General features: G+C 37.5%; 1 long non-coding RNA gene across 1 annotated transcript in view; it reads left to right on the forward strand.

Annotated features, from left to right (window-relative positions):
* Positions 1 to 24,060, forward strand: part of LOC121900771 — an 83,061-nt gene extending 59,001 nt beyond the window's left edge. The window contains exon 3 of the long non-coding RNA XR_006097067.1: positions 22,755 to 24,060. This is a non-coding gene — a long non-coding RNA (uncharacterized LOC121900771). The remainder of the gene's footprint in view (positions 1 to 22,754) is intronic.
* The last annotated feature ends 13 nt before the right edge of the window (positions 24,061 to 24,073 follow it).

The raw sequence follows: 24,073 nt of genomic DNA on the forward strand, positions 1-24,073 counted from the left end.
CGGTCCAGATGAAGATATCGCAATGACGCCGGGTCAGATTCACGGTTTCCAGAGGATGAAGGTGTGATAGTTGATCATTGAAAACAATGAGCATTAATCTGCTGCTATAACAGCCTCCACTATTCATGGCTGCAGGAGTTTGCTCCCATTCAAACTCAAGAACATTAGTGCAACTCTGTCTCCTAAATATTACGTTCATACCAAATAAAACCATCGATCGGCTGCAACTCATTCAAAGTCCAGCAGCAAGAATTTTAACCAAAACTAGGAAAAGGGAACATATTAACCAGTATTAGCATCACTGCACTGGCTACCTGTAAACGTTGAGGATAGATTTTAAAATTCTTTTACTTATTTTTAAAGCCCAAAACTGTCTCAAGCACCTTCATATCTCTCAGATTGTTTGTCAGAATATGTTCCAAACCGTTCGCTCAGGTCGCTTAACGCCGGCTTGTTAAATGTGCCGCAAACAAAATGCAAAAAGTTACGGTGAGGAAGCTTTTTGCAGCTACGCACCAAAGATCTGGAACAAACTCCCACCGCGTATTAGACAAGAAGCAGCTCAAAATGTATTTTTATGGTCTTGCTTTTAATTAACTCAACCTTATTACTGTTATCAGCTTATTTACTACCTGTTTTATCTTTTTTTATCTCATGATTTTACCTCCTTTTATCCTCTTACCTCTTTTTATCACTGTAGTTTTTTATTGTTTATCGTATTTCTCCTTTCTTTTAATATTATAAAATATCTTCTTTTTTTTGCCTGCTTGCTTGTTTTTACCTCTTTCTATAAAGCACTTTGAGCTGCATTTTATGTTATGAAAGGTGCAATATAAATAAAGTTTATTATTATTATTATTATATACAACTAAACTGCAACAGCAAATGCATTTTTCTAGATAGGTAATACTGACTGAATGATGTTTTCTTTCTACATAATGACACATTTCAAAAATGTTTTTTTTACGTAAACATCTGATCTTGCAGAACAATATCTGCTGTTAGAAACTATAGCATTATTCAACTTTTTATGGTTATGTTTAGACTCTGGCAGCATTTGGTAAAGGTTTGGGGAGGATCATGGTTTTGGTTTAATACAGAAAAATGTCTGACTTGAAGCACAACGTAAATAAATGTAAATTCTAGCAGACTGGGTTGATTAATGAAGTCCACCAGTGACTCCAGTTGATCTCAGAGGTGTCGGATGGGGTTCAGGTCATTTATGCAAATGTCCCAAAAACCGACAGGAGCCCCCTAGAGGTCGTAGTAATTATGACGAGAGCGAAAGAGGAGATCAGATGACGTTATCATAGAACAACAACGTCCACAAAGCGAGGAAGTCGCGGATGGATGGATGGCTTAATAAAACATCAGACTTTAATATGAGAGTTGTCTGTTTCCCATTTACAACAGCGAGTTAACACTGTTTTTTTTTTTTTTTTTTTTTAAAAGCCATGACCATGATAATCACATGGTTATTATTGTAACCATGACGACAAACGTCCTCCTAACTTTGAGGAAGTGGTAAATTTTAACCCAACCTTAACAAAGATGTTATTTAAGCCAAACCATGATTGTTCCCTAAGCCTGACCAGACTTTAACCATAGCGTTGTCACATCATAAAACATATTTATTTTTCAAATGTGGTTTTAAGCAGTTTTGGAAGGCACCGAAAAATGATGTCGATAGTTGTCGTTGAGTTTTTAAGACTTGTCGAGTCAAGTTCTTCCACACCACACTGGGGGAAAACCATTTCTTTTATGGAGCTGGCTTTGTGCATGAAGGCATTGTTATATTGAAAGAGGGACAAACTGTTGCTAAAAGTTACGCTAACAGGGGTGTCCGCATACTTCTGGCACATAGTTTGCTTCTCAAATTTGTCCCTTTATCTGCATCATCTCCTCCTAATCTGAGCGAAGTAGATTTAATGAGCAAAACAAATTAAGGAGACACACATCGTTGACTTTAACGAGGAGATTTACAGACGTTTTTTTTTGGTTCGTACATTTAATAAAAAGGAAGAGAAGACGGATTAAGTGAGAAAGAGACAGAAGATGGGAGTGTTGAAGGTATGTAAAAAAGACTTTCTTTCTTTCTGACCATGTAAGGCAGCTGGAATCGCCTGGTCTGGTCCGTGGAAGCCGAGGGCCTCATTAAGGAATTCAGCAGAACCAAAATAAAGTCAACATTTATTGAGCGTTAAAGAAAACTGAATATGAAAGGAAAGGAGTAAAGGATCGGGGGATGGAGGTGGACCCAACCCCTGCCAGCCTACTGTGTTGTTATTTTTGGGCGCTGTGAATGGAGCTGTTATAGGGCAGCTATGGGGCGGGCGGTGTGTTCGTACATTATGTGTGTGTGTGTGTGTGTTAGAACGTACTGGAAGAAGAGTTAAAAGACTGGCCTTCGTCTGGAGCGAGCGGCTGGCATGTGAGGAGGAACACCTGTGATTTTTAGCCTTTAAAGTCACGGAGCTTCAGCGGAGCCCACCTCAGAGAGAAGCAGACAGAGCTGCCTTCACTGCTCAGCACGTGCTGTCCAGATGAAACACGTCATCATATGGAGAGAGTTTCACTCAGTGCTGGAAACAGTGCTCAGATCCTCAGATTCTCAGATCTGCACGCAAATTTAGACTTAAAGAACAACTCTTGTTAGCTTTTTTTTTCCTGAGAAAATAGATATTAGTTGAATCTCAGTGTGTGTTTTCACCTAGCTTAGCATAAAGACCAGAAACAGCTATAAAATACGAGTTTAGCTCCATCAAAAGTGACCCCAAAGCTTTCTGACTTGCATGTTATATCTTGTTAGCTAGCATGCTAGCATGCTAGTCACCAGTCAATCCTAAAATCAGCAGAGTTTAGTTGACAGTAGAGTTAGCTCCAATGCTAACTGCCACTAAAACCACAACGTCTCTTCTTTTTACATCTCTGTCTCTACACCTGTTTAAGAAACATTGAACAGTTGAAGAAACAACAGCCTTTTAGTTATTGGAAGGTGGATTTTTTGTACTTTTAATGTAAGGTTTTGGATGGTGCTTAGGTGTATGAATAATGTCAGGCGGCGCAGCTGTGGCAGATGTATGTCTGTGACTAATAAGTGTGTGCATGTGTGTGTTGGAGTCTGGTAAATATTTGCACACATTTGTTTTATTCTGGAACTGATTTTCCACCTCAGCGTGTGTTTCCAGGTGTTTCTGTGTAAAAACTAGTAAGAAGCCTTTTGTGTCTCCGGAGAGAGCTGTGGGAAATCTGATAAACTGCCTCAAGTGATGTCACTTGAGTCAATACAAGAGACAAAAAAATTTTTTTAGTTGTGGAGTCAGAGAGAAGTAGCTCCTTATCTCTGCTGGAGGCTAGCAGCTCCAGGCTATATTAGCAGCTACTAGCATAACACACCACAGTCTCCAAACTGAATTGTCGGTGGTCGAGTTGCATTGTGGGTAATGTAGGCGCCAGGTTTTGACAAAGAAGAAGGAATACATGGAATGAAAAAAGACTATATCTCTGGTTCAGCTGCATTGATTTTATCCTTTAAATATAAAAACAACTGTCCATTATGAGTAATAATGTTATATGAGTGCGATGCTAAATTGATGGAGTACTCTTTGTGATTTTTATGCTGTTGTGTATAGATGAATAGAGTATAGATGTGTTTGAGAAGTTTCCATTTCGAGTAAAGAACCTACAACTACAACTACTGTTTGTTTCATGTTTTGTTTACGTTGCCTCCAGAGCCGATGGAGGTCTACTGTGATGCAGCTTCCTGAAGCTGACCAATCAGAACAGAGCAGGCTCATCGGGAGGCGGGTCTTAAAGAGACAGGAGCTAAAACGGCCTGTTTCAGACAGAGGCTGAACTGAGGGGCTGCATAAAGGACCAGTAGAAGATAAATAAGGAGTTTTAACTGGGAATCGTGCAAAGATATTCCAGATACAACACAAGCAAATTAATGATCTTTATCACTTTTAACATTTTTAGCAAAATGCTGGAAAACAAATAAAACACAAGCACATACATGGCAAAAAGAAACTAAAAATTGATTACATGCTAGTAATTAAAGGCTAATGCTAGGTGCACCATCAAAGTCATGCAATCTAAGTCTTAAAATTAAAATCAATATCAAATAGTTCATCATGAATGAATAAATAATAAAATATAATAATAAAAGATAATTTATCATCACTTAACACAAAAAATGAACAATGGTTTATATCACTACATTATTTCATCACTGAAGCTGCTTTTCCTCCTTCAAAACTCAAGTAGAATTATAATTCATCAAGCTACTTTCATGTGACCAAGTGAACAATCTTCTGTAACGTGTGAACAACTTGAACTGTTGATATATTTTAATACTGATGTACTGATGTGACAGAACACAGCGATACCTTGATACATATGGAGGAGATACGAGGAGACATAAATCAGACGGTGATGATGCAGATGTATGCAGATACAGGATGGAGATGTTCAGGTTTGCTGTATAAGTAGTCAGACATGCATGTTCAATACATATATGCTAATGTAATGTAAATACACTATAGAGAAATGCACAGTATGCAGACCAGACACACACACACGCACGCACGCACGCGTGTGCGGAGAGAGAGAGTCTGCAGTATGAGTGTGTGTGTGTGTGTGTGTGTGTGTGTGCGTGTGTGAGCCCATGTTGTACTACATAGATACATCTTACCTTAACTCCCCCAGGTGTGTTTGTGTGTATTCCTTTATATTCATATGTGTGTGTGTGTGTGTGTGTATTGTGCTTAGTGTGCAGATCTGCAGGTGCACCACAATTTCTTCTCCTTATTCTACTCCTCCTCTTCTACTTCTCCTCCTCCTCCTTCTTCTTCCTCTCCTCCTTTTCCTCATTGTTTTTCTTCTTCTCCTACTTCTTATTTTTCTCCTGCTTGCTTTTTTCTCTCCTCCTTCCTCTTCTTCTTCTCCTCTATCTCCTTATTCACCTTCTTCTTTCTTTTCTTCTCCTCGTTCGTCTCCTCCTCCTCCATCGTCTTCTTCTTCTTCTTAGAAGTAGTGTGTAAAACTATATGTACTCATGTTGCAGATTAGGTTTTTCTCCTTTCTTCCGGCCCACTAAATTGTCACCAGGTTGGATTCAATGATTCATCTGTGCCTTAATTACCGGGCGGCACCGTTTAGCGTTATATCTAGACAGGTAACCGCTCCTCAGATGGACATTTCTTCCTCTTCCTGGAGCTTGGTCTCTGTGCACAGTTTGGGATACTGGCATGTCTGCCATGTTTCCTCACGATCTGGCCTCCCAGCCATTATAAGGTGTCCATTTCTACACTTCATTTACGTTCACAGCGTGTGCTATTGGCATTAAATCTGCTTCTGCTCATCTTCTGGCTGCAGACTCAGAGTAAAGTTGCTTAGCTTTGTTTGTGTGTCAAGGTAGGCTGGATTCATTTTATTTTATCTGGCCTCCAGCTGAACTGCAGCTTTGGTGTGTTTACGTGAGTTTGCATCACTTTTTAATTCAGGTGTAGTTCTCAGTTGGTAGTTTTATTGTGTAGCGAACTTTGCAGGTATTTTTGAAGCCCTTTCCAACCCCCTAACACACACACACACACACACACACACTCCCTCCCTGAGCCACTGCTGGTCTGTGTTTACATCACTACATCAGCTGTCTCTATAGATCTACATTTCTACAACAGCTGGTTTTGTTTTGTCTCCGCCGGTCTGTTCCTACATTTCTGCGTCAGCTGTTCTGTCTCAGCTGTATATCGATGACTGGTTTTTACTTCTATTGTTTTTTTTTGCATTGAACTGTTTCGGCCCCTGCGGCTCCGTCTGCACGCAGTTCAGTCAGGAGTGAACTGAAGTGTAGGACGCTGCGCAGCGTGTGCTTTCAGTTATTCTTTTTTTCTTTTACTTTTCTCTTGAAGTTTATTTGAAGTTCATGTGGTTCTATTTATCGTTTAGTTATATTAGGTCCCCTTTTCAGTTTGTTGGTAGTTTACTTACTTACTGGTCAGCTGTGTGTGTTTGCAGTGGTTTTAATTACAGTTGACCATCAGCGGGGCATTTATAAATAGCTTGATGTTAACTGGTTGCGGTGCTGTTTTTGTATTTTAAAGTTTAGAGATCGCCTGTCATTTTAAATCTATATATTGATAAATAAAATTATTGCTCATTTTTGGAATCACATGTCAGTCGAGTGTTGTCGGCTTGTGTGACCTGTTCCTTTACTAATAATAATAATAATAATAATAATAATAATAATAATAATAATAATACATTTTATTTGGAAGCGCCTTACAAGAAATAAAAGCATAAAAGAATAAAAAAAACATCAATTAAAACAAAGCATCAGCATAAAAACAGGTGTCCAGTTATAGAGAGTATGTCAGTTTGAACAGGTGAGTTCTGAGGTGGGACTCTTCTCTAATTTTTTTTTTTTTTTTTGGGTCCCAAAGTGGTTAAATTCAAGTATTTCCTCAGGGTAATAATTCCCAGAGGTGGCGTAGTTGACACTATTAAACCCCCCCCCCCTCCCCCTGCTGCTCTCCATGCTACCATATATATACATCATATATGTGTATCATGTATATACATTATGTGAAGTCCCTCGGGTGTGTTTGCATATATTCTGCTTAGTGTGCAGCCTCCTCCTCCTCCTCCTCCTCCTCCTCCCTGTTCTTTTTTCTCCTCCTCCTCTCATCTGTCTTTCAGCCAGCCCTCCTCTCCTGGCATGTCCGCTGATTCAGTCCTCACCACAACTTATTAGCAGGGTGGTAAATATTCGCTGGGCTGTGCCCGGGGTTGGCACGACGGCCAGCTGAAAACTCATTATCACTTTATTATTCTCTGTGTCTGCCTCTAATTTATTCCCCTGCTGCCGCCACGGTGCTCGGTGCCTGCCTGCTGTGCCTCGAGAGCATGCCCGGACCTTCTCCTCCCTCCTCCCTCCTCCTCCTCCTCCTCCTAATTCTCCCCCTGCTGAAAAGCTGAGGTTGTGGGAAGATGAGATGGGGTGGGAAAGACTGAGGGAATGATGGAGGGGAAAATTGTGGTTATTTGGGAGAATGTGGAGGTGTGGAGGGATGGATGGGAGGTGTAGGCAGAGCAGGAGCTCATTACGGTGATGTTGATTCGGGAGGAGGGGAGTCGACCCGCTGCAGGCAGCGACCCTGTAGATAAATCAGCGGTCCGGCTGTTTTTGAATTATAGAGAATACAGACAGAATACAGCTTCTGTCTCTGCTGCTGTACAGCTGAACTTCATTACTGTACAGCTGTCAATCAACAGGTGCTGCACATCCGTCTCCTCGTCCTCCTCCAGGAGCTCGGTGGAGCTCAGGGATGATGGGAAATTATAGTAAAACGGCCGCGAGCTGAACTGCAGGGATGGAGTCGATCCACCAGAGTCACAGACAATGAGGTTAATTATAGAGGGCAGTCAGTTCAGTCAATTAAACGGGACATGAGACATGTTTTTATGATTGTAACGTGGCGAGTTGTGCGTTTTTTTTTTGTTGTCATTTCCTCTTTTCTGTCTTCTGCAATCATCTGGCAGCCAGTTGTATTAATATATGCGTCTCCCGTTCTGTGTGAACGGTGTAAAACTAATCAAAAACGAATAAAGTCAGTCACCAAAAATGAAAAATAGCAACAATTAGCCTGTCACACAAATATTTCCAATAACTAATATGCACTAAATCATCTGTGTGCTATATGGCTGTAGTCTCTTACATTCAGCAGTTTCTTTTTAAGTATTGTGTCCATGGCAGCGCTGGGAAGGCTTTAAAACAGGGTTTCTAACTTCATGTTGGGAAATAAAAACAGTAATGCTTTATTTAACTGGTCTTTAATTCCCTGGGAAGTTTACTGGAAAAAACGATCTAGTAGTAGGGTATTAAGATCTGAGACAGTTAATTCAGTTGGAGGGCGTTGTTGGTTCCTGACCTCAGTATTTGTAATATTCTGGCAAGTATCAGTTTGATTTACTCACTGAAACGTCTCTACACCGTGTCCTCTGACTGTCCGGCCCGCAGGAGCCGTGACTGAACAGAAATATTGATATGCTTATCGAGGTCGCCTTCAGTTATTTCCTTTTTGCTCACAGCAAGAAGCTTTACAAGCAGCTGGGTTGTACGTCTGGTCTGCCTTCCTCTCTCTGATAGGTCGGATAGACGATCTGCAGACACTAATAAAGACTGATGAAGACACCTCTTCAGCGTCATTTTAACGAATCCTTAATCCTTAATATTCTCCTAAAACGATAAGGCAGCGCAGTACTTTGTTCTTGATGCAAATACAACATGAAACTAACATTAAAAAGACACTAATTTACATAACATTTCAATTTATTGTTGCATTACCACAATGTAAAAGCTCAATAACCAGTTTAATCATAATGTGTTATTTGCTTGATTCATATACATGTGTGTAAATGCAGAAAAGTGCATTCATTATGTCCCCTAATTTAAGAACCACATCTACCCCCTTAATGATATTCATATACATTATATATTAACTAGTCGGGCTTTTCAGTGCAAAGTGCAAAAAACACTTAATTAAGAGTCCCATCAGGAACGTGAGCGATGCCTAATTAGCAGCAGCTCCTTTTAAACACAAACATTTAACACTTCTCAGACACTCTGCAGTCATCCTGAGAGGAAAATATCAGCTCACGACCAAGCTGTCATTTTACTGCCAGACATGAAAAGCTTTGCCTCACAGTTTGAGAAACTGTGAGTGTCGTGTTGAAGCATCTCGAAAAGTGGGAAGAACTATAATTGGAAAAAAAACAACCCCTGGCAGCCTGAGATCAAGTTTGTAAAGGTCTTGAAATCCAGTAAAAAGAAGAGAAAACATCAAGGCTCAGTTGAACGAGAGTCAACAGGAGAAAATGTCCACTTCAACAGAGCAGTTGGAAACTTTTATTAAGGGTGAAGAGGCTCGTTCGGGCTAAATAGAGCAGCTAAGTTGGTGGAGTTATTTCAGGCATTCAGGCTTTTCTGGAAGTAAAAGTCCCCATTTATTTATTTATTTATTTATTTATTTATTTTTTTCTCATAGACGTAGACTTCCAAGACTGATGTGGAAACTCTCCTGGTTGAATCATTAGTACAAAAGATGAACCGCCGTGTTTGAGAAACTCTGGTCCTTCTAATAAAAATTCAAAAGTACAAGATGACATAAAAAAAAAAAAGAGAAGAAAAAGAAGAAGGGGAAAAGTCAACTATGATGCACAACATGTGGTTCAGAATCACATAACTGCTAAAGTCAAGAAAAAAACTGCTAAAATTCAGTAGTTTAATGTTTATTTCTGAGTCAGTTTTAGATTATTTCAGCTGTTGTTTCCAATTATTAAAATAGAGCATTTTGAGTTTTCATTCATAATAACTGGCCTTCCAATTTCATCTTGATAATGATGAAGCACAGTCAGGCGGTGGAGGGAAGGCCTCTCATAATCGACTTAATTTTAGAGCTTATATCGGCCGATACCGATGACGTGCCGATAATATCGTGCATCCCTAATCAGCATGTTAGCTTGCTGACATCACGGCTAAGCTCAAAGCACCGCTGTGTTCAGCCTCACAGAGCCGCCAGCTTTGTCTTGTATAATTACATAACGAGCACAAAGACACACAGAGTCACTGATGTGAAGAAACTGAAACTATCGTCGACCGAAATCATCCGATCGCAGCTCCAGCAGCTTCAGATCTGCACTTCCTGTCCGACTAGCTCCCTCATGACAAGCTGCAGATGTAGAATATTAAAATAGATGCAGGGTTTTTTAAAAGTTTATATATAATAATTAATGCTCTTCAGAAGAGTAATAATTGATCATAGTGTATTGCAGTGTGCAGAAATAGGTTTAATTATCAACACATGCCTTTTACATTAGAGTTTTGTAATGATAATTAAATATAAATACCTCTTATGACATTGGAAATAAGGAAATTCACATAAATCCAGCCGTCACACATCAATTATTTGATCAGATTTGTTGTATGAACATTACTATTATAATGAGATTGGTGTTTGCTTTTAACCGTGTAATCCTGCTGCGTGTGTATTTGTGTGTCTTCATCTTGAGTTCACATATGACAGAGATCATGAGTACACAGATGGAGGGTGGAAGTAATCCCCCTCCACGTCTCTGTCCGCTCATCCATACACGGAGCTGAGCTGCAGGATGTGATGCTCTATTGTTCTCCGCCAGGTGTCCCCCGGTCCAGATCTGTAGATTAAAGTCGTTAATCTTGTCAAACAACATATCTGCAGATATTTTATTCTCATGATGCTGCAGATGAAGTGCCGGCGACAGGCTCCGGATCCCTCTGAAGCCCTGATAAAGCCTCGTTAATTGACATGCTAATTGGATGTGTATCGTGGCATCTGTATGATCAATGCGGGATGAGTCGGTATGAGGCAATTAATTTCTGTGATGGTGGAGAGACGCCTGCGTGGAACAAAAGGCTGTGTGTGTGGCGTGGGGGGGGGGGGGTCTATTGATGAAGTGAGAATGTCTGCTTCTTTGTTTGACCTCTATATGATGTTCTGGGTAGTTACACAGAGCCAAAGTCATGACCTCACTTCCTGTCTAGCTTCTTACAGCGTTTCTTACATTCGTCTTTCTGAAAAACGTTGAAACCTTTGTGATTTTAACAAAGTTAAACATTTTGTGAGCACAAAAAAACTACATCTCCCATGAAGAAACTAGTTCTAGCCTCTTCTGTTGAGCCGTGCCGTTAAGTCAGCAAACGTCTCGAGGCCCAAACGCACTCGAAGCGTCTGACGCCCGTGTTTTGAAGCACACTTTTTGTTTTTTAATGGCCGAACACACACCGAAAGAGTTATGAGTAGCGTCATAACGCTGTCTTGACGCGCCGACTCTGACCTTGTTTTGATTTTCGGAGCGTCGAATGACGACCGAGCGACCAAAGTTGTTTACTGTGCAGCTGAAAAAGAGAGAGAGGGAGAGAGAGAGAGAGCAGCACAGCGGTGGTCGAGCGGTGATGAGAACAAAACCTCTGAATGAGAGAAATAAAACGTTATATTCTGATTGTTTCACGGCAGTTACGTTTTATAACATGAATAAACAACCATTAAACACTCAACAGATGATTTACTGTTTCTTAGTTTCAGTTTCCTCCTCTGCATGCCCGCTCGCAGTGCGCCATATGAGCTTCAAGTGACGCACGTCAAGTGTCGCTTTTAGTGCGTTTGGGCCTCAGGACTTATGGGAAATTGTGTTCATTAGTGGCCGATACAAGCATAAATATTGAATAAACAACAATATTAGATTGTTTTTCAGAAAGCTACCATCCTTATTTAAACATATGAAGTGAGACACACGTCATACTGTTAAGAAAGGGTTTAATCCAAGGCTGGATTTCTAGTTATTAGAATTGTTTTAAATGTCAAATGAGGTTTTTCTTACTTCTGGAAGAGAACCTGGAAGCTGAATCCAGTTTGACTTTGCTCTCTATGGCCATGTTTACACCTGGTAGTAACATCCGTCTCAGGTGATCCGATCAGAAGTGAACAGCTTTAAATTCAGGTGTAAACGCATCCAAGACGCATTGAGGACGGATTGAGATCCGATCACTCAGATCACATTCGGAGGTGGTCTGGGCCACATGTGGCCACATTCTTTCAGTAGTGTAAACGCAATGCAGCCTGGGCCACATTGAAGGACCGCCTACTCAGCTGACGTCCTGTATTTTCCGGCAGACTGGACACAGGACCCTCCGTCCGAAGCTGTTCAACATGTCTGATAAACAGGATAAACAAATTATTTGGTTTTTCATGTGAATTAAAAACGTAATCCACCTCCCGTTTTCTCCTGTTTTTCTTGTTCCTCTAACCGGTTTCACTCTTCAAATCGACAGTTAGAATAGAAATTAAACCATTCATTTTTTGCTTGTCTGTCTAAAAAAATATTTCAGGAGCTAAATGTTGCTGAATAGTTTCATTAATTAACATTAGATCCTGACCGACCCTGTGTGTATATATATATATATATATATATATATATATATATATATATATATATATATATATATATATATATATATATATATATACACGTCACACTAACAACAGGAGTAACTTCCAGGTAAACAACCAGCAGTTGATTTTTAACTGCAGAGATGTGAAACTTGTTTATTTCTGTTGTCATTTTCAGCTGTAATGTGACCTTTTAAAGACATATACTTAATCCCAGTGACCTTTCTGCTGTTCTGCTTATTTTATGTACTTACCGCCAGTCGCACTAACTGGTGGTTGTTTTATCATAGTGGGAAGCTTCCTCACCACTGCTTCACTCATTTATTCTTATGTTTACATTTAATTACTTTCACTACTTACTGCTTATACTTTCTTATTTACATGTGATTCTTTGTTTACTTCTTTTTTTGTGACATTTAATTTTTGCTCTGCATCATTAAACTGTATATACGTGACACGCGGGAAGTTATCGTAAAGAAACGCTGTGATCGGTTGCTTGAGCGTCGGCTCGTTGCTTTGCTCTTTTGTTTGAATTCAGAGAAACAAAACAGCAGAAAATAAAAACTCCTCCGCTGGAGTCTGATTACATGATTCAACAAAAATGTGAACTAGACACAAATCGTCCCTCCAATGCTCCCAACAGCAGATGTGTTGAGTCTCATCATTCATCTGATGACTTCATCCGCTGTCAAAAACATTATTTATCAGAGCTTTACAGAAACCGAAACATAATTTATGTTAAATAAAAACATTTGACTGTACTTGCGATGAGTTACTCATTACTCATTACACTGACATGACTGTGCAAGAACTAAAAAAAAACTGCTGAGTCACAGGTCAAAGCAGTTCTTATTACCAGTTTATAGCTTTGAAAACCATCAATTAAGTCACTTTTAGACCTAATTTGCAGCAAAACAAATATACAGAAAATATATTATGCATGTAGTGTTAATGTCTTTGATCTCTGTGCATCATGAAGCGGATCTATAAAAGTTTATTAAAGTTTAGAGATATTAGTTGATATCGTATTAATTTATGAATTATGACTGAGTACATAATGCTGTCTGTCCCTGTTTACGCTGCAGCGCTGCTATTTCCTGCCGTCTCTGTTTGCTCGCTGTGCAACTGTTTCTCAGTTTATTAAGTCAACAGAACAAGTTGATTTGAAGTTGATTTCCTGTCACCCTGTTTATATATATATATATATATATATATACATATATATATATATAGTATGTACTTATTAACACATGCACAGACTCTTATGAACTTCTGTAGACCAGGAACTCACTGACTGACTCCAATGTTTTAGATTCTGTATAAAAATGAAATAAAAATGCATAACTTCTTAGTCGGGAGAGATGTTTACAAAATTAACAATTTAGACATTAACAGAAATTGAACGAGACGAGTGTGCAGCGACGCTAGCGGCTCTCGACGCTCTTTAAATGTCTGCATGCTCACAGTGAAAATGCTAATGTGCTGATATTTGGCGCTGAGCAGCCAGTTCTGGCAGAACTTCACCTACTTCCTGTTTCATGGAGAGAAAAAGGGAAAAAGTCTGAAGAGGTTTGCAGGTATTTGGCAATAAACCGTAGTGGTGCTAAAACAGACAGACGAACGCTAAAGTTATTACATGAACGCCTGTAACACACTTAAAGCCAATTCATGCAGTAACTGTTGGACTAAAACCTTAAAAAAACAACCTCTGATATAAACAAATACAACTACAAAAACGCTTTATTCATTTGGAAAATAAAAAGGGGATAATGTTACAAATGATCAATGTTTCTGTTTCAAAAGTGAATCACGTTTTGCAGAATGACTCTCTGCTCTGTTGTGCACTCAAGTTGATAATTGTTATTTTCAGTAATTAAAAGTAACTAAGTACATTTACTTTGTACTTGTACCTTCATTTGAGTGTTTCCATTTTATGTTACTTTATACTTTTACTGCTTTACATTTATTTGACGGCTGTTGTTACTGGTCAAATTAAGATGTAACATCTAAAATACAAAACATAAAATCTGATACCTTATTAATATGATAAACTACACAACAGTATATTAACTGATTACCAGTTCCTCCTCCTCCACCAGCTACAGTACAACATGTCAATACATTAGTGATAATAATCCAATAACAAAATATGCAAAATACTATAAAAAACTCTGAAAGAGGTTTTTATGCATAATGAATACGTCTGTAATTTAAAGGGTAAGTTCACTATTTTTCAAGTGTGTCTTAAAACAAACAGTCAGGAGCCCAAATGAACATTAAAGCTGTTTTTCTTGCTGTAATCATTCCTCCTGTTCATACTGACCATTAGAAGATCCCTTCATAATGACCTTACAATGGAAGTGATGGAGGACAAAATCCACAGTCCTCCTTCTGTGCAAAAATGTATTTAAAAGTTTATCTGAAGCTAATATGAAGCTTCAGCGTCCAAATGAGTCAAATCAAGTAGATATCTTTCAACGTTACAGTCTTTTTAGTGCCAAAGTTCCTCTTTTTGTTACTATACTTCCACCTGCAGCTCAACAGGGAAACACTGTCCGAGGAAACACAAAGAGGGAATTTGATGCTGAAAAGACTGTAAATGTGTCAGATATCCACTTGATGTGACTAACTCAGACTGCTGAAGCTGAATATAAGCTTCACAGAGACTTTTAAATGACTGTGTGGACACACTGTGGATTTTGGCCTCCATCACTTCCATTAAAAAGCACATTTGAAGGATCTTTTAATATGAACAGGAGGAATGATTACAGCGAGGAAAAACCTCTTTCAGTTGAGTCAGTGGAGGTTACAGTATTATGTGAGTGTGATTCAGCAAAGATGAAGGCGTTTTAGTGAGTAATTGTATATTTATATGAAAGTAATGTGACTGCCACGGTGTTTTCTATGTGCCTGCTCCTGTGATTTGATTGGCACATGTCACACACGTCCGTCAGCGTGAAGCAGAAACAGAAACGGGAACGCCGTGATTCACGCCCCGCTGCTCTGTTTCATGTCTCGCCGAGATCTAATTACAGCCGCTCTGTATCTCTCGCTCCACGCTTTTAATTAACACGCCCCCCCCCCCAAAAAAAAGGGGGAAATGGAGCAAAAATGTAAAATTAATTGAATAGAATTTGTAATTCAAAGTGTAAGAGTGGAAGAAGAAGCGAAGGAGATCAAATACAAGAGACCGTACTTTTTAAGAGTTGGGTCCCGTGGGGGTTTTACACCCGCCGCCGCTGCCGCAACGTGTTTCAAGGTTTTTGTGTGTTGTGAGTCCACAGAGGGGCCACGGCCTCCTTTTTTTTATAAAAAAAAAACAAAAACGAGGCATCAGAATGAAGCTTTATATATATATAGAGAGAGACGAATAATGATGTGGTGGATTCTTCTTGTTGGGGAGAAATAGTGTTTTAATAAGTGTAGACTCTCAATCACTAGAGCTCACACACACACACACAAACACACACACACACAAAACTACAAGTAAAAGACTCCATTTAACTTGTGTTTCCATATAAAGTCGGTTTCTGGGAATTAAAAGACTTTTTCAAATCTACGAGAAACATAAAAATACACAACGAACAATGCTGACAAAGAATAAAAATGATCAATAAGGATATCTGAGATGGGATATTGTACTGTTGGTGCTTTTGAGGAGACTGTAGACAATAATAATAATAACCAGAATGGGCCACATGACAGATGATGATGTACGGTTCCCCAGATTCAAAAGAGGAGAGAACATTTCAGAACATTTAGTTTTCATGGAAGAAATGTCCTGTTATAAAGGGATGCAGTGTTCTCTGTCTCAGCAGCCAAACCTCTCTCCTCTATAAATCTCAGCTAGAACAAAAAAAAAAAAAAAAAATCTCATATTAAAAAGCCAAAAAAACTCAACATATCAGCTTCAGACAACCAGAACAAATCGGGATTTTTTTTTCTCAATTGGATCTTTTCAAACAAACAAGTCACTGTAACAAAAAGGCAACGATATACAAAATGGAATTCATTCTCAGCAACACCAAGATGATAATAAACACTTCAGGAGCTTTTATATCTGGCAGAGGTTATATATATATGGTCCTGTATATTAGACGTAGATATAGATATTGCAGCGACGTCTCTCGACCGAGGATAACCCGTGTGTTCGATCCCAGTTAAAGGTCTTTTTTAGTTCAGTCGTTCCTCTTCTGGCATCTGATTAAGACGTTTCAACACTCTGTTTTTTTTTACAAGACATGACTCCGTCCCAGTTAACCTTCAACAGCTCGTGAATTTATGCTCCTCGGGAAAAACATTTCATGGTTTAGATTCTGGATGGACGGCGTTACTGTGTCGGGAACATCTTTTAAAAAACTTCACACACCTGCGGCGTGAAATAAAACTGAGCCGATGATTGAATCATAAAGTTTAGTGAGAGTTGAAAAACTGAGATCAGGACACGACTTTATTTTATTCACCTCTGAAAAGCACATATTTCCATTAAAAACCAAACCAAGATATGAACTAGTGGACTTTAGATGCATTGATACATATTTAAATATATGCTTACTCTGCTGTTCATGTTGCTTTCTAAAATGTATCATCTGTGTTTTGTCTCTGCAATCAACACAATATCATCAGCATATAATAAAACACTTAAATTCATATTATCAATCACTGCTTGATTGGCCTTCTTCATTTCTTCAGCTGAGTGATTTACATAAAAAGCAAACACTGAAGGGGAAAGTACGTCTCCCAGTTTCAGTCCAAATGGGGAAACCAGCCAGTCAGAAAGTTATTTAACTGTTGACATGAAACTGGAGGCTGACATTATAAAATCTGCCATTAATACCAGAACATATTAATTTATACTGTAAAAGGTCTCTATTGATCCAGTCAAAGGTTTTCTTGAAATCAGCAAAACAAGCAAATGTAGTCTTGCTCTCACCACTGATGATATAATATAAATATGGTCAATATGGTCAGTACATGTCCTGTTTTTCCTAAAACCATTCTGCTCATCCACCAATAAGCAACCAAAAAACAATTTAAACAGTTTAAAGGAGAAGAAATCTACACAACATGTGATTAAGATCCTTGTCAAGTGTTCAAAGTAGCAACATGATAAACTGCATTTCTTTTTATTTTTGGCCAAATATTATTTTACAGACACATTATGTCTGAAGTTGAGTTAAAACTCTGATAGCTGATAAGTTACATGTTAGTTTTAGTCTCAATACAAATGCAGAAGTAGAAGAATATAAATATAATTGCTGCATCAAAACTTGCACTTATGTAAAAAAAAAAAAAAAAAAAAAAAGTACATAACGATGGCCGAAGAGCAAAACCTCCTATCTGAAAAATGCACTTTTTTAGAGAAAACTTGTTGTTTTCTTGCAGAATGCTATTTGTTAAGGATACCCAATACATAACACACTGTTTTTGGACTATATTACTATATTATGTGCTGTTGTTTACGGTATCTTTGTGTGGTTATTTGTATGGTTTGTATGGTTACACTGCACTGTTACTTTGATTCTCTGGTTTTATCTGTCTTATTCCCTTTTTAGCTTCTTTTTATTTCCAAATTTAACACTTTTTAATTAGGGTTAGTTAGCTTTTATATGTCTTTTTACTTGTGTTGCTTTTATATTCTGTTTTAATGCCTCTTATGTTCTATGTAAAGCACTTTGAATCGCCTAGTTGTTGAAATGTGCTGTACAAGTAAACTTGCCTTGCCTTATTACAGTATTGTTAACATATAATATAGTAATATAGTCCAAACACAGTGTGTTATATATTGGGTATCCTTAACAAATAGCATTCTACAAGAAAACAACAAGGTTTTTTTTTTTTAGTTTTCTCAAAAAAGTGCATTTTTCAGATAGGAGGTTTTGCTCTTCGGCCATCGATATGTATTATGAGCAAAATGTACTTAAAGTATCAAAAGTAAAACTACTTATTATACAGAATGGTCCTTTCAGAGTGTTATAAAATACTGTATATTATATTATTGGATTATTATTATTACATGTGCATTCAGCATGTAAGCAGCATTTCACTGTTTAGGCTCATTTTAATTACTTTATATGCTGTTGGGTAGTTTTATCTACAATGTATCATATTTTATAATCAGTAACTTATAATTAATTATAATAAAAATGAAGAGGAGTAAAAAGTAAAATATTTCCCTCTGAAATGTGGACTATGAGTACAAACTATTATAAAATGCAAATACTCAAGTAAACCACCTCAAAATTGAAGTTGACATTGAGTTGAAATGTACTTAGTTCTGTCTTATTCCCTTTTAGTTTCTTTTTATTTCCAAATTTAACACTTTTTAATTGTTTTTATGTCTTTTTACTTGTGTTGCTTTAATATTCTGTTTTGATGCCTTTTTATGTTCTATGTAAAGCACTTTGAATCGCCTTGTTGTTGAAATGTGCTCTACAAATAAACTTCCCTTACCTTAGTTATTTCCCACCAAAGGTCAAGACAAACTTCTCTTTCTTAAAAAGGCAGTTATTGATTATATTAATCATAAAAATAAATAACAGGTATATTCTGATATATATTTGAAAAGCTGATAATTTATTTTTTTTTGTTTCTCAGCTGATCATAATTGAAATTACAGGCCTTTTTCTGCTGTTTACCAAAAAATACTGATGTACATAAAACTACTGATTATTTAATTTATTAATCTGACAATTATCTTCTTAATTAATCCTTTTTCTATTCATTTTCTATAAAAAACTTCTCAGAGCAGCAAACACTCCAAGCCCTGATGATTTTTAATTTACCATAAGAAAATAAGAAGAGCTGCAAATATTTATATTTGAGAAGCTGAAACTAGCAAATGTTTGGCATTTCTGCTTGAAAATTGATTGATTGGTGATTGATTCATCATCAAAATAGTTGCCAATTAATTTCTCTTTTGATCAACTAATGAATTATGTATTCAGCTGAACAACAGATGTTTCCTTCTGCAGTTAATTCATCTTGAAAATAGTAGTTTGACTCAATATTCTTCACTCAAGGTCCACTTAATACCTTTTTTTCAGAGCTTTCAGCTGCATGTGAGATGCTGAAAGCTCAGTGTAGGAAGTTGATTTTACCAAAATAAAATAAAAGACACTCAGAAGTTTTGTATTTCAACAAAATATTTTCTTTATTCTGCAAGAGAACTGAATATGGTGGAGCTCCACTGAAAAAAAAAAAAAAACGTACATGAGTTCAGCTCATAAACAAATGGAGAATCTACAACCGACAAACTATTGCAACCGATACGAGAAAGTAAAAGTGTGCTGTGATTGGCCGAAAACCTTTTTCAAAAGAGAGAGAATACCAAGAGAAAGCCGGGAGCAGGTATGGCAGAAGGGTAACCCTGAGAAAGAGACCGACACCAAACAGGAAGTTAGAGGACTCAGACAGGAAGTGAGTTTTGTCTTCCGTATTTGAAACAGTCCAGTATTTGGTTCTGTTCACACCAGCGACACTTTTCACCAAATTGTGCAGGGAGTTTGTGCATCAAGGTCAAATTTGGGGAACTTGACATGCAAATTTGTGCCGTTAGCTGATAGCAAACTGTCTTTAAACTTCATTTCTGGAAGTTTTTTTTTTAGCTTATTTTATTAGCGCATAATAAATTAGCATTAACCACAACACATAAAAACTGTGTTTGCATCGTTGCCTTAAAACAAAAATTAAAAAGTTTACAGAATAATAAATAATCTGTGAAATTAGGATAAAGTTTAGTAATGAGGGGAGAAATACTAAAAACATCCTCGAACATTTTCAGTATTTCTAAAATCTTTTCGTGATCGTTTCTCTTTCTCAGTTTTACGTCTTTTTTTTTTTTTTTTTTTATAGCATCGAACGACTGACACAGAAAGGACCGGAACTGGTTTCAGCTGTAAGCAGTGATGTTAAATTTGCTATTAAATTCAGATCTGAATACACCATAAACAGACAAATAACAGTTGTTTTTCCAAAGACATCTTTTTTTTTTTTTTTTTTAAACATTTTTTTTTCTTTTATACACAAAAAACAACAGTCAAGAGTACCAAATATGCATGCTGGATCTGTACGTATGTCAAAAAAGGGGGGTAAAAGGGGAGGAAAGGGGGAAGAAAGGGTGTCATATACACTTTTTTTTTTTAAAAATCTTTTTTTTTTAGTTTGTTTTTTTTGTGTTTTTTGTTTTTTTTTTTAAAGTTCTTTATTTTCATATATATATATATATATATATAAGAAGCTGTTACTCCTCGAAGCTGTGCTGGGTACTGTGATCAGATAAGCAGTGGTAAGAACACAACACGACTCCTCGGTGAGAATCACAAACATATTCAAACCCGGCTGCAAATAAAACTTTGCAGAACTGCTTGAGGGCGAGTAGTAGTAGTAGTATCTGTAGTAATAATAGTAGTAGCAGAGGAACAACAGACAGTTGCTATTTTTTTTAACAGTCCTGGGGTTGGTGGTGGAGTATAAACACACTCAGAATAAAAAAAAAAAAGGTAACAAAGTTTAAGCTTATTGTACCTTTTTTCTTTTTTGTGACTGAGACTGCACCTGTGTTTTGGATCAAAGTGTACCTTTTTATTTTCTTAAGAGGTGAATCTAAACCTGCTTCCTGTGAGTTATTCGAGTTAGAGTTTTCAAAAAGTGAAAACTTAACTAAACAGTCTGTAAAAGTAAACTTGACAGAACGGATATTTTGGTTTGTCCCGCTAACCCTCGCAACTTTTTGAAAAATTTTTTCTTTCTTTTCCGCCTGTTTTTAGTAACTACGACGACCGGAAACACCTGTAAGTTGGGGGGGGTCGACGCAGCCGAAGGGAAAAAAAACATCGCGAAAAAACCCCCCCTGGTGGACAGAAAAGGGAATATTGCATGTTGTTGTGGCGGAGTGAAACACGACGGGGGGGAAAAAGTCCTGCAGAAATTTTATAAGTGTTCAATTTAAAATCAATATTTTACAGTTTGCAAAATGCACAAAACATACTGAGGATCTATAGAATCAGTGTAAACGTCTTAAATCCCCCAAACACAAAATACATCGCCATAAAATTTAAGGAAAAAAATTATATTTTTGTTTGCGAGAAATTTCTGCAGGACACTTTCAACACATAGAAATAGAAACGTTTTCAACTGCAAGCCGAACTAAAACTCCAGCTACGGTCGTCAAAAATGTGCAAATATATGAGTAATATGAGCGAGAGAAAAAGCTGTGAGTCTGTTCCTTTTGGTAAATAGTTTAGTCTGTTCACATATATTATTATTATTATTATTATAACGGCAAAAAAAAAAACAACACACTGACGAGTGCAGATCTGATTGATTTTTGCCGTCGGGGACATCATTGAACAAGAACGGATCCTTCCTGACGTTCCATAAAAGTTACCTGTTTTGTTTTTTTTTAAAAGAAACAAATGAACCAACAATCCTAGCTAGCTGTACGGGGGGGTGGGAGCGGAGGGGAGGGGGGGGGGGGGGGGGGACTCATTCACACAACAACATGGTTTCATCTGCTCTTGTTTTGATAATATCGAGGCAATGGAAATAATAAAAAATTTAAAAAGTAAAACATCACTGAAACCTTTCCAATGATCAACTGAAAGATTAACAAGAACTGAAATCTTTGGTCTAAATGTTTCGGGGGGGGGGGGGAATGAAACAAAAAAAAAACTATGACTCAAAACAAGCCTTCAAACTGTCATTTCTCTTAAGTTTCTATAGATATATATATATATATATATATAGTATATATATATGATAGATACGACATCTCTGTGTAAATGTGACTCAGGATGCATACATCACAGGTAAAATATGAACACAAAGTCTCTTGTAAGATGATGAATGTGTGCAATTTTCAGACAAGCCTCTGTGAAGGAAAAGATCCGAACATATCTCTGAGAAAAAAGTTTTCAAAAAAAAAAAAAAAAGCGCCTCCTTTCCCTCCTAAAGTAGCTCTACGTTTTTCTTTTGCCTGTAACCAATAATACTGTACATCTGTCATAAAACTCTAAAAAACCTTCAGCCCTGCTCACCATAAAACAAAAAAAAGGGAACTCTTTGTTTTTTTTTGTTTTCTTTTTTAATAAATGTATAATTTTTTTTTTTCATATAAAGACATTCAACAGTGAGCAATGCAATATAGTTCAAGTAATAGAGTCAGGGATTTTTTTGAGTTCCCTATTTTTGAAAAAAAAACAAAACACAAAAAGTCAGCTAATAAAAATAAAAAATAAAACCTTCAGACTGTGTGATGATGATGGTGGAGGAGGAGGAGGAGGAGGAGGAGGAGGGTGGGGGGAGGAAGGAAAAGACGATGACATCCTCTTTTTTTTTTTTTTTTTGGTGATGACGCTATGTGTCGCTAAGCTACAGGAAGCTGTGAGGGTTAAAAAAAAAAAAAAAAGAAAAGTCAAAGTGGGGATCTAGCTTAATCGACTGAGAGTGATTGAAAGTATCAATGCAGAAAAAACCCTGATCTATTTATTTAAGTTTTCAAATCGCTGGCTTCATCGTGTGGTAGTTTTGTTTTTTTGTTTGTTTTTTTGTTTTTTTTTAACGGTAAACTGGAAACACCTGAGGGTTAATGACCGGTCATGATGGAGACGTTTAAAAAGTCTGCCGGATCGAATAGCCGATAGCACCTGGAGAGTTCGGATCATCTTATTTGGGTAACGGATGAACTTTACTGTGGTGCTTTTAATTAAAAAAAAAAAAAAAAAGAAAAACTTTGGACCCAGTCTGATCCTTTTTTTTTACATTCAGGATTATATCGACAAACCGCGTCTTTGTGTTCCCCCCGAAAAAACTAAAGAATCCTTCCTGAAGTTCAGTCCAAGAGAGAAAAAACACAGCTGGATGGAAACAAATCTCACAAAGCCGACGACTGTAAAGGACGACAGTAACAAAGGTGAGACAACTTTCTTCCTTTAAATTTGTGACCAGAACAACAGATTCTGGTGTCAGTTTGGGTCTGAAAACTAAACAAAAACACTAAATCAGATATTAAAGACTCAATAAAAGTTAAAATCTGACTCTGAAACATCACGTTAACACTTGTAGCCACGATTTGTGTGACCTGTCATGAAGAAAAGTAGCTGCAGATGCGAAATTTGCAGTTTTAACAGTAAAGTGACGGAAGCAACTAACAATACAAACTTGACAAACATGTCTGTCTGTTACTGGAAATAATGAAAACAACAACAAAGCAAAGCTAACAGAACGTCATTGGTGGATTCGGTTCAACTTCCTGTAACATGTTGAATTTCTGCAACAGGTTTTTTCCACAACTTGTACAAGAAAGAAACACGTATGAAAGAACAAAAATCCAAATCTGAATAAAACACGCTTCGCTAGTTTCTCGGCTGAATTCGGAGGTCGACCCTGAAACGGGAAACGTCTTTGTGCTGCGTCTGTTCCGTCCAGCTGTGCTGATGTTGCCTCTTGGATTTCTTCTTCACTGCTTTTAAACCGGGATCATAAGAGGGACCGAACACTTTCAGCTGGCAGTTTAACTTCAACTTGATAAATCAAATTTAGGTTGTTCTCACCATTAAACACTGCTGGTCGTCCTTGAACTTAAGCTGCTCTTTTAAAATATGATCCAATAGTTTGTATCAGCAGTTAAATTTCTTGTGTAACATCACGTTTACTTTGTTTTTTTTTACCTTTTAGGAACTTGCAAGTCATCTCCACTGGAGGACAAATGACAACAACATGGAGGTCACAGTGAGCATCATGTTTCTAACAATCATTTTTTTATGCACTCTAGCACATAATAGACCTAAATGGAAATGCCATAATTTGAACTCTGAAATAGCCGATTTTGATTCTCTAAATACCAAAAAAAAGCCAGAAAGCAGCAAAGAAACGTCACAACTGCTTCTCTTTTAATCTTTTAATCTTGTTTTGCTCTCTTAACTCTCCTGTTGTCTTCCCGTCGACCCGGGTCAATTTTGACCCGGGAGGACAAAAGTTGCAAAAGTTCACAGATGCTGTAAATTTTAATTAAAACACTTAAAATTCAATGAAAGTAGTGATCATTACTTTTACATGCAAAGTGTGTGGTACGGAACCATCCATGT

The sequence above is a fragment of the Thunnus maccoyii genome, chromosome 7, assembly GCF_910596095.1.
Source record: "Thunnus maccoyii chromosome 7, fThuMac1.1, whole genome shotgun sequence".
NCBI classification, from domain to species: domain Eukaryota; kingdom Metazoa; phylum Chordata; class Actinopteri; order Scombriformes; family Scombridae; genus Thunnus; species Thunnus maccoyii.